The following is an 11510-nucleotide window of genomic DNA, read 5'->3' as shown; positions in this document are numbered from 1 at the left end:
CACTTTAAAAACCTTTCAATGGCTTCCCATTATTGTTGCAAAATGTGGACTTGGATCATATCATTAGTCATTAGAATCACTTGAGCTGCTTTATATATGTATTTATTTTCTATTTTGAGACAGGGTCTCACTCTGTCTCTGAGGCTGGAGTACAGAAGTGTGATCATGGCTCACTGCAGTCTTGAAATCCCGGCCTGAAATTGATCTTCCCGCCTCAGCCTCCCAAGTTGCGAGGACTACAGGCACACACTACCATGCCCAGCTCATTTTTTGTAGAGACGGGATCTCACCGTGTTGCCCGGGCTGGTCTTCAACTCCTGGCTTCAAGTGATCTTCCTGCCTCAGCCTCCCAAAGCGTCAGGATTACAAGTGGAACCACCGTGCCTGGCCCTGAGCTGTTTGTTAAAATGCAGAGTTCCAGCCCCTCTCCAGAGCCACTAAAACAGCATCTCTCAGGGGCAGGCAGTGGGGCTGGATTTAAACAAGCCTCCCAGAGAATTCTAATTCAGTGTTTCTCAAAGTGGGGTCTGTGGGCCCCTGAGGGGTCCCCCATATGCTTTTGGGGGGTTTGTGATGCAGGAAGGAATAATGGAGTATGTTGGGATGAGAGGAGACCCTCACAGGGAGGTGATGGCCGAGCAAAGGCCTGGAGGAGGTGAGGAAGCCATCCTGAGCTGTCCCGGGGAGAGTGTTCCAGCAGGAATAGCAAGTTTAAAGCCTCTGAGGCTGGTGTGTCTGGCAGAAGGCCACTGTGGCTGGCTTGCCAGAGGGAAGAGGGGCGAAAAACAGAGCGGTGAGAGAGGAGGAGATGAGGCCTGAGAGGAAGAGAGCCAGGCAGGTGGAGCAGGACCTTGGAGGCCGTTGAAGCAGGTCCTTGGAGGCCATCTGAGTAAAAGGCCATTGACTTTTACTCAGAACAAGATGGGAGCCACGGGAAACTTTGAGGAGATGGAACTATGCAAGCTATTCCAAGAATGTAATCACCTCTTCCTCCTTCCTCGCACACTTCTTTCCTTCCTCACTGAGTATGATTCTTCCTCCTCCTATTGGCTGTAAGTTCCTTGAGGACACAGGTTCTGTCATACCCATCTTTATCCCAGTATCTAGCAATGCCTAGGGCCACACAGCCAACACTGACAAATGCAAGAATGCCGCTGTGTTCCTCTGACATGATTCTCATTGGAGTTGGTAAGAACTGCTTGAGAAAAATGCAGTGCAGACTTCCTCAAATACATATTTTACACATTTCTTTTTCCTTTTTTAGATGGACACTCACTCTGTCACCCAGGCTGGAGTGCAGTGGCACAATATCCACTCACCACAACCTCTGCCTCCCAGGTTCAAGTTATTCTCCTGCGTCAGCCTCCTGAGTAGCTGGGATTACAGGTGCACGCCACTGCACCCAGTTAATTTTTGTTTTTTTAGTAGAGACGGGGTTTCGCCGTGTTGACCAGGCTGGTCTCGAACTCCTGAACTCAGGTGCCTACCTCAGCCTCCCAAAGTGCTGGGATTACAGGCGCGAGCCACTGTGTCTGGCCTATGAGTTTATTTTTCTGTTAGTAATTTAATGTGTGATGTACAGTTGACCCTTGAAAAATGCAGGAGTTAAGGGCACTGGTCTCCACTTCCCGCAGTCAAAAATACGTGTATAACTTTGTACTCCCCCAAAACTTAACTACTCAGGACCTACTATTGACCAGAAGCCTTCCCCGTTTGTAAACAGCTGATTAACACAAATTTTGTATGTTACATGTATTATATACTGTATTCTCACAATAAAAGAAGGTGGAGAAAAATGTTACTAAGAAAGTCATGAGGAAGAAAAAAATATACATTCAGTATTCTTAAGTGGAAGTAGATCATCATAAAGGTCTTCATCCTCATCCTCTTTATACTAAGCGAGCTGAGGAGGAGGAGGGGCTGACTCTGCTGTCTCGGGGTGGCAGAGGCGGCAGAAAACCTGAGTATTTAAGTAGACTTATGCCGTTCAAACCCATGTTGTTCAAGGGTCAATTGTATTGTCTTTTAAAAAAAAAAATTCCATCAACAAAAGCACATCACAGAGAGCCAGAAATCAACATGCTTTTCCTTTGCAATCATAAATAAATCAGAGTTAAAAAATTAGTATTTTCTGGATGCATTTCTGTGGCATTAGAAAAGCAAATCCTCTTCTCTGTATTGGGCCATCAGGGAGTTTCACAATCTCTTTTCCGCTCTTCTCAGAATGTAGCTGGCGTCCTGTGTTGCTTTGTCCCCTGCCCCTTCGTGAGGATCTTTCTGGTCAGCGTTACCCTCAGGGCCATGCCGGCCCGACACCCTAAGGCCAGAGCTTGGGCACTGCAGGATTCGGTTTCCTCTTTTCATTCTAGTTCAACTTGCTCTTCCCCTAGTTGACACCCATGGCCTCCCTGGCTACCCCCATTGCTGGAGGCCTTGGGAGCTGAAACACACCTGCCTGTGAGAGGACCCCGATCCTCCTTCCCTTTATTTCCAAAAAGGGGATCAGGGAAGCAGCAGTGCCCACACACCTTTCCCCACCTCCAAGAGTCTTAATCCTAATGGAGGAGAGGTTAAGGAAGTGGAATGCCACTGCTCAGAGAGATGGGTATTTTAGTCACCACTTATTTGTGTGTGCGTATTTTTTTAAGTGCACAAGTGTGGCCCATACAATGCTTTAGTTCTTCTCAGGGGCTGTCTTTTCTTTTAATTCTTATTTATAATAAAAGTTGAATGGCAGGCTGGACATTGTGGCTCATGCCTGTAATCCCAGCACTTTGGGAGGCCGAAGCGGGTGGATCACTTGAGGTCAGGAGTTTGAGACCAGGCTTGCCAACATGGCAAAACCCCATCTCTACTAAAAAAAAAAAAATTAGCCAGTTATGGTGGTGCATGCCTGTAATTGCAGCTACTCAGGAGGTTGAGGCCTAAGACTCCCTTGAACCAGGGAAGCAGAGGCTGCAGTGAGCCCAGAATGTACCGTGCTTCAGCCTGGGTGACAGAGCGAGACTCTGTCAAAAAAAAAAAAAAAAAAAAAAAATTGAATGGATTCTCTTGCCCTGTGTCTAAGAAGTCATTTTTAAATCCTTTGAGATTGCAGTTTTCTGCTAAGAGTTTTCTCGGTGCAGGAGGGATCCATAGCTCTTTACCTCTAGACAGGAGGCTCTGCACTGTGCCTTCAGCTCCATAAGGCAGCGATGTCCCCATTTTTCTTTCTGTGGTGTGTCTAGCACTAGCACCATGCCCATTATGTGGACAGCATGCTCAATTAATATTTGTTAGATGAATGAGTGTGACACATTTCATAATTTAAAAAATTAACATCTGCCCTCCCCAACACTTCCTTCTACCCCAAAACCCTTGCTACATCCCACTTAGGCAGTCACAGAATGGAGTTGATTGTCTTGGGAATCGAGTGACTGGGAAGGAAGGACTTTTGAGGAAACTCAGGGCAGAAACCATTGATTAGGACAAGTATTGTTCTAATCAGAAGTAGATGTCCTGCAGAGAAGTGAGAAGCCAGGAGAGCACGGATGAGTCCTCTGCCCTCTCTCTCACATCATTCCTACAAGCCACATCCCAGGTGAACAGATGACAAGAGAAACCCCAGGTGTGTCTCAGGAACCTGAGAGAGATGAGAGCTGAGCCCCAGCCTCTGGTTAAGCCCAGGAGGAGGTGCAACCAAGACACCAGTGCAGACATGGCTGTGCAGGCCTCACCTGGGAGCCGTAGAATGTTCCCCGTGAGCCTGAGGGTCGCATAAATGGTGGAGAGCCTGCTCTATGGGCCCAGCTGCAGAACATCCCTCAGGCTGGATGTGGCACCCTAAGAGTCACCTGGAGGCCTTGAGGTTGGGAAAGTGGGTGGATACAGCTGTGACCAGCCATAGAAGCCCAGAATGTTTCAGCGAGTCCTTCACAGAGGTTAGATCGCATCTAGGACCAGGCCTCCATCTCCAGCTCCCCTTCCCAGCTGTAGTGCAATGGAAGCCTCTCCAGCTCTTAGATCCAACCTGGGGAGATGGAAGGAAAACTCTAGATTGACTGCAAGTAAGTTTCTCCTACACCGAGGGAGCCTTGCTAGAAACTCAGATCAGTTATAAGAAAATACATGTATTTTCTTTCATAACAGAGTATATGGGAAAAGAATCATGCTCACTACTAATGAATGAACAAATGAGTTGCAGGAAAACTGTGTATGACAGATGCTCACCTTTCCTTTCATCCCTTTTCACCTTATTCTCATAAGCCACAAATGCAGAACTGAATTCAGAAGATCTACTGGATGACACCTGTTTCGTTGTTGGTAACAATGGACCCAGCACTGCCAAACTCTGTACAGAGATGCGTGGATTGGTTTCTGTCCTCAGAAATCTGCATGCAGCCTGAGTGGACAGGACTAACATGCTGAAACAAGTAGAGGATGACAGAGGTGCTACAGACTTGACTACTGCTCTGCATAGGTCAGAAGTTGTATTAGTTTGTTCTCACACTGCTAATAAAGACATACCCGAGACTGGGTAATTTATAAAGGAAAGAGGTTTATTGGACTCACATTTCCACGTGGCTGAGGAGGCCTCACAATCATGGCGGAAGGTGAATGAGGAACAAAGTGATGTCTTACATGGTGGTAGGCAAGAGAGCGTGTGCAGGGGAACTCTCGTTTATAAAACCATCAGATCTCACGAGACTTATTCACTCTCAAGAGAACAGCAAGGGAAAGACCCACCTCCGTGATTCAATTGCCTCCCACTGGGTGTAATCCCATGACATGTGGGAATTATGGGAGCTACAATTCAAGATGAGATTTGGGTGGGGACACAGCCAAACCATATCAGAGGTGCAGAGAAAAGTGGGACCTACATGGACTGGAGGGGGAAAAAAAAAAGGCAATTATCTTGTGATTGCAGAGTTTAGGCAGCAGCATGGCTCAGTTTGGGGATATAATACCTCGAATTAGATCAATTGGTCTTACCCTTGCACCTACTTATTTAAACAAACTTGGTATGTGCCAGGCATTCTTCTAAGCCCTTTACAAATAATATTTTGTTCAATCCTTAAAACAACCTGTGAGGTAGACTATTATTATCCATGCTTTTAAAATTGTGGTAAAATATATGTCACATACAATTTACCATTGTAACTATTTTTAGGTTTATTATTCAGTGGCATTGAACTCATTCAGTGTTGTGTGACCATCATCACTACCCATTTCCAGTCTTTTTTACCATCTCAAACAGAAACTCCACATTTATTAAACAATAACTGCCCATTTCTCCTCCCCCTAGACCCTGGCAACCACCATTGTACTTTCTGTCTCTATGAATTTGCCTATTCTAGGTACCTCACAGAAGTGGAATCATATTTGTCCTTTTGTGACTGGTTTATTTCACTTAGCATGAAGGTTCATCCATGTAGCATGTATCAGAACTTCATACCTTTTTTTCCTTCAGAGTAAAGGAGGGAAAAATAATTTGATTTCTTTTTTAGACTGAGTAATATACATATATATGTATGTGTGCATATATATGATATATGTATATATACACATTTTATTTATCCAATTCATCCATTGATGGGCATTTGGATTGCTTCCACCTTTTGGCTATTGTGAATGAATGCTGCTACTAGCATGAGTCTTCAGATAGTTTGAGTGCTTGCTTTGGGTTCTTTTGGGTATTTACCCAGAAGTGGGATTGCTGGATCATATGGTAATTCTATGTTTAAATTTTTAAGGACTTGTTATGCTGTTTTCTACAGTGGGAACAACATTTTACATTCCCATCAGCAAAGCACAAGGGCTCTGCTTTCTCCACATCCTCACCAATACCTGTTATTTTCCACCATTGTTTTTCAACTTTAATTTTAGTTTTGGGAGTACACATGCAGGTTTGTTACATGAGTATACTGCATGACACCAAGGTTTGTGATACTAATGATCCTGTCACCCAGGTAGTGAGCATAGTGTCCAAAAGATAGTTTTTCAACCTCACTTCTCTCTCTTCCTCCTCCCTCTACTAGTCCCCAGTGTCTATTGTTCCCATCTTTATATCCACTTGTACTCAGTGTTTAGTTCCCACTTGTAAGTGAGGACATGGGATATTTGGTTTTCTGTTCCTGTGTCAATTTGCTTAAGATAATGGTCTCCAGCTACATCCATGTTGCTGCAAAGGACATCATTTCTCTCTTTCTTATGACTGTGTAGTATTTCATGGTGTTTATATACCTCAGTTTCTTTCTCCAGTTCACCACTGATGGGCAACTAAGTTGACTCCATGTCTTTGCTATCGTTTTCCACCATTTTGATGATGGCCATCCTAATGGGTGAGATGTGTTATCTCACTGTGGTTTTGATTTTCATTTCCTTAATGACTAGTGATGTTGAGCATATTTTCCTGTGTTTATTCACCAGGCTAGAGTGCAGTGGCACAATCATAGCTCATTCAAGCCTCGAACTCCTAGATTCAAGAGATCCTTCCTGCTTCACACGGCCTCCCAAGTAGCTAGGACTCTAAGTGCATGCCACCACACCTGGCTGTTTATTTTTATTTTTAGAAACAGCACCCTGCTATGTTGCCTAGCCTGGTCTTAAACTCCTGGTCTCAAGCAGTTCTCCTGCCTCTGCCTCCCAAAATGTTGGGAGTATAGGCATGAGCCACTGTACCTGGCCTCTGTCCATTTTGAGTTGGGTTGTTTGTGGTTTTGTTGTTGAGTTAAAGGAGTTTTTTATATATTCTGAATATTAATTCCTTATCAGACACATGATTTGCAAATATTTTCTCCCATTTTATGGGTTGTCCTTTCACTCAAGAGTGTCTTTTGATGTACAATTTTTAATTTTGATTTATCAGTTTTTTCTTTTCTTGCCTATGCTTTTGGTATTATTATCCCCATTTTTCAGATAGAAAAATTTGGCCCACAAAAGTTAAGTCTCTTGTACAAGACCATACTGCCCTTGGGCGATGGGGCTGGAGTTGTGACCCCAGCACTCTGCTGCAGATCCAATGAGACTGGCCACTCTGCAGCTGCCTTCCTGTTGCTGAGCGTGGGACAGCACCTGACACAAAGCAGGCATTCAATACATATTTATGGAAATAATGTAGAGAGCTGCTCCATGACTATTTCCAGTTTTCTATGCTTTGCCTGAGCAAATTTTAACCTGTGTTGCGCTTGTTACTCGTATGTAAAGTAGAAACTACCTAATACTCTCACTGCAGACAGAGGAGAAATAGCTCATCAATCAACTATCAACCATGCACACTGTAGGGCATTATTTGTCAGGGATGGCATTCAGAAATAAAACGTGCTCTTTGAACCCAAATATTTACTGGTTGGGAGAATAAGATTCATGAAATAAAGGAAGAAAGTAATAGAAAAATTAGTATAAAAGCCAAATGAGGCTGACTATCATTGCAGGAGGAAAAGAGTGTAGGGAGAGATGATGGGAGAGGAGGATCTGCAAATACGAGTAGTGTGTTAGTATGCTCTCCTGCTGCTAATAAAGACATACCTGAGACTGGGTAATTTATAAAGGAAAGAGGTTTAATTGACTTACAGTTCAGCATGGCTAGGGAGGCCTCAGGAAACCTACAATCATGGCAGAAGGGAAAGCAAACGTGTCCTTCTTCACATGGCGGCAGTGAGGAGAAATGCAGAGCAAAGTGGGGGAAGAGCCCTTTATAAAACCATCAGGTCTCATGAGAACTCACTCACTATCACAAGAGCGGCAAGGAGTTAACTGCCTTCAGGATTCAATTACCCCTCTCTGGGTCCCTTCTGTGACACATGGGGATTATGGGAACTACAATTCAAGATGAGATTTGGGTGAAGACACAGCCAAACCATATCATTCTTCCCCTGGCCACTCTGAAATCTCATGTCCTCACATCTTTAAACATAATCATACCCTTCCAACAGTCCTCCAAAGTCTTAACTCATTCCAGCATTAATCCAAAAGTCCAAGTCCACAGTCTCATCTGAGACAAAGGAAATTCCTTCCGCCTATGAGCCTGTAAAATCAAAAGCAAGTTAGTTATTCCTAGATAGAATGGGAGTACAGGCATTGTGTAAATACACATATTCCAAATAGGAGTAATTGGCCAAAATAAAGGGGCTGCAGGCTCCATGCAAGTCCAAAATCCAAATGGCGCAGTCATTAAACCTTAAAATTCCAAGGTGATCTCCTTTGACTCCATGTCTCATATCCAGATCATGCTGATGCAAGAGGTGGGCTCCTACAGCCTTGGGCAAGTAGGATAGAAATGAGAAAGGAAGAGAGATAAAGTAGGGATGGTATGGTGGGAGAAAGGAATTGGATGAATAAAGAGCTGGAAGCAAAAATAAGCATGATATGTCTCAGTTATAGTAAATTATCAATATGAATGGCTGGACTGGAAGACTGAGTCAAGATGTACTCATTAGACTACAGACCTGGGCCAGCCAAATTGCAACAGTTCTGAATGCCAAGCTAAGGGTTCTGGACTCAGCATGTAAGCAGGACCCATTACCTAATTCACAGGGTCCAGTGAAAAATGAAAACATAAGCCCCTTTGTTCAAAAATGATTAAGAATTTCAAGACAGTGCAGCAGAGATCGAACCAAACGCAGAGCCCCCCCGAGCACGGGACCCTGTGCAACTGCCCAGGTCCTATACCCATGAAGCCCACCTTGTGTGCCAGCCTTATGTTAAGAATGCATTGAAAGATTTTGAGCAGGAAAATGGTAGATTGGAGTTGTCTATTAGATGGATCAGCTGTCGGGGCTGCATGGATGGATGGGGATAGAAAGTGGAAGAGGGACACCTGATAGGAAATCACTGGACTTGTCAAGGTTCGTGGTTGTTGTAGGAATGGAAAGAAAGGTCACATGTGATGTGATAGGATAGATCCCTGTGCATTTGGGCTGGGAGGGGAAGAGCGCAGGCCTCCATGAGATCACCATAAGTTCAGCCTGGATCTTGGAGAAAGCTGTTATCATTGAGAGAAAGAGGAAGTGTGGAAAGGGGGAGCCAGCTTTGGGAGGCTGGTGCAGAGTAACCAGCCTTAGTCATGCTGAATGGGAGATAAGGGTAGGACTTCCAAGAAGAAATGTCCAGCTGGCAGCTGAAGATGAGGAAGAAAATCCTGGCTTAGAAATGTACCTTTGAAAGATAATGGGGTTGTGTAACTGTTGAAGTTGTGAGTCCATATGCCATTTCTTAGGAATTAGGTGGATAGATAAGCAGAGTGCTAAAAAACAGATGAGGACTTTAAAATAATATTTTCTACCACCACTTCAAGGAATTGGGCAATTTGCTGTGATGTTGGATCTAGCAGCCTGGAAGGTTTTTCCAGTTGCGATTTCCACAAGGTGGTTGTGCAGAATAACAAATCTGTTTTCATCTATCAGTGTTAAAACATGGTTTTAAAAATAAACTCTGGATTATTGCTAAAAACTTATCAGCATTGACTGTCAGAGGCTCTCCTGGAAGGTTCCCAACCCCCCTCTTCTCCCTTTTCTTCACTTTTTAATGATCCATTTATTTTTCAGGCAATTCTTTCAGGAATTTGAAAGTTTAAGCAGGGGTTACATGGAGAACTAACAGGAAATGTCTCATCTTTCCAAGTTTATTGTTGAGAGTGGCCAGATGTCATTTGTTTGTGAGTGGGAAATGGGAAGTTAGATCACAGAACGTGAAATTTAAAACTCCATGTTTTTTTAAATAACGGGGAGTGCAATGGAGAAACACACGGGGAAGCCACTTTTGACTCCTCTGACTGTGTTAGCAGTGTAGAGGGCAGTGCTCGTGAGAAAGATGTTAATATGAGAACATGTTTCACTGTCTGCAAGCCTTGCTCACTTCGAGGTCTGTGTGCAAACAGCTGGTCTCCGCCTGGCCAAGCCAGGGTGTTTGCGAGCTCTCTGTGGATCTGCTGTAATTATAAACCCCACGAAGGGCCAGGAATGGAGGCCAGAATGCTTATTGGTCACCGTGCCCCAGAATAAAGAATCAGAAAGTAACTTATAAAGAGTCCTGCAGTATTTAGCGCTAATAAAAGCAATTATATTGATTTTTTAAAATTATATTTTCAGCCTCTGTGGTTTAAACTCTGGGTTAAACCCTTCCCGACTGCTCGGGCTGGCTCAGCTCTAACCCCTGATCTCTAATTGCTCACTAACTGTCCCGGAAATACCCTCTTCGTGGCTTGCTGTTGCTGCAGTGGGCTTTGGCAGGCTTCCGCTGGCCAGGTGTTGTCCCCAGCAGTCGCCATGGCAGCAATATACAACAAAGACTCTGAGGGGCTTGGAATTGACAGGCCGGAGGTGGGGCCCGAGTTCCTGTCTCCAGCCCACGATTTGCTGATCCATCTGTCTTCCTCAGAGAGAGAGGGCGGATAGTGCAGGACTGTGCTTCCTTGGAAGACGGCAGGCTCCAGGCCAGACAAACGAACATAAACTTGAAATTGGGCCAAATATGGGACATTTAGTTGAATGGGAGGATACAGAGCAAAGGGATCCAAGAGCAGCCCCAAGGTTCAGAGCTTCTTGGCTGGTTTTGCAAAGGAAAAGGAAAAGTCTCCACCTACCTGCTGGACTTTCTTCTTCTTTTTTTTAAAAAAAATTTATTTATTTATTTATTTATTTATTTATTTTTTATAGAGACAGGGTCTCCTTTGTTGCCCAGGCTGGTCTCAAACTCCTAGCTTCAAGCGAAGCTTGGCCTCCCAAAATGCTGGGATTACAGGTGTGCGGCACTGCGCCTGGCCCCTGCTGGACTTGGAAGGGCACAGGAAGGATTTCTCTTCAACCCTTACCTCTCTCTTCCACTCAAAGTTATTTAGCAGGTTTTTCTTTCCTGGGCCCTGTCTAAGATCCTGAAATCTCACATTAGTCTCTTCTTGGGGTTAAATCATTAAAGTTCCATTTATACAAATACTAAGCCGGTGCAGCCAGCCCATTGACAAGCCTTGTCCGCCATACTGGCTACTTGGTCATCTACTGTCACAGTGCCCTGGGATGGGAAACACAGCTAACAAGCTTTTTAAAATTGTGGTAAACTATATATAACACAAAAATGACAATTTTAACCATTTCAAATGTACAATTTAGTCTCATTACGTACAGTTGCTGTCTTGTGCAACCATCACCACCATCGGTTTCCAGAACTTTTTCATCATCCCAAACAAAAACTCCATACATACCATTAAAACAATAACTCCCCATCCCTCACCCCCCCTCCCCTGGTAACCTCTATTTTACTTTCTGTCTCTATGAATTTACCTACTCTAGGTATCAACCATATAGATGAAGAGCTGAGGCTCAGGGGAAGGAACTTGCCGAGGTCACGAAGCTGTAAGACACAGCCTGGGGTGTCTGCCTGCAGAGCTCACACTGACTCTACAGCCACTGATCCATAGCTTCAGCAAGGGGGTCTTTCTAGCAAGGCTCCCCCAGGGTGAGAGTAATGGTGGGGATTCAGCCAACCCCTTTATGTTGACATTGTGCGTTCCTGCAATTTATCTAATTACTCTTCTT

Source organism: Piliocolobus tephrosceles, chromosome 7 (genome assembly GCF_002776525.5).
Source record: "Piliocolobus tephrosceles isolate RC106 chromosome 7, ASM277652v3, whole genome shotgun sequence".
Taxonomy (NCBI): Eukaryota; Metazoa; Chordata; class Mammalia; order Primates; family Cercopithecidae; genus Piliocolobus; species Piliocolobus tephrosceles.
The sequence above is the reverse complement of the archived record's forward strand: the minus strand, read 5'-3'. Positions refer to the sequence as shown.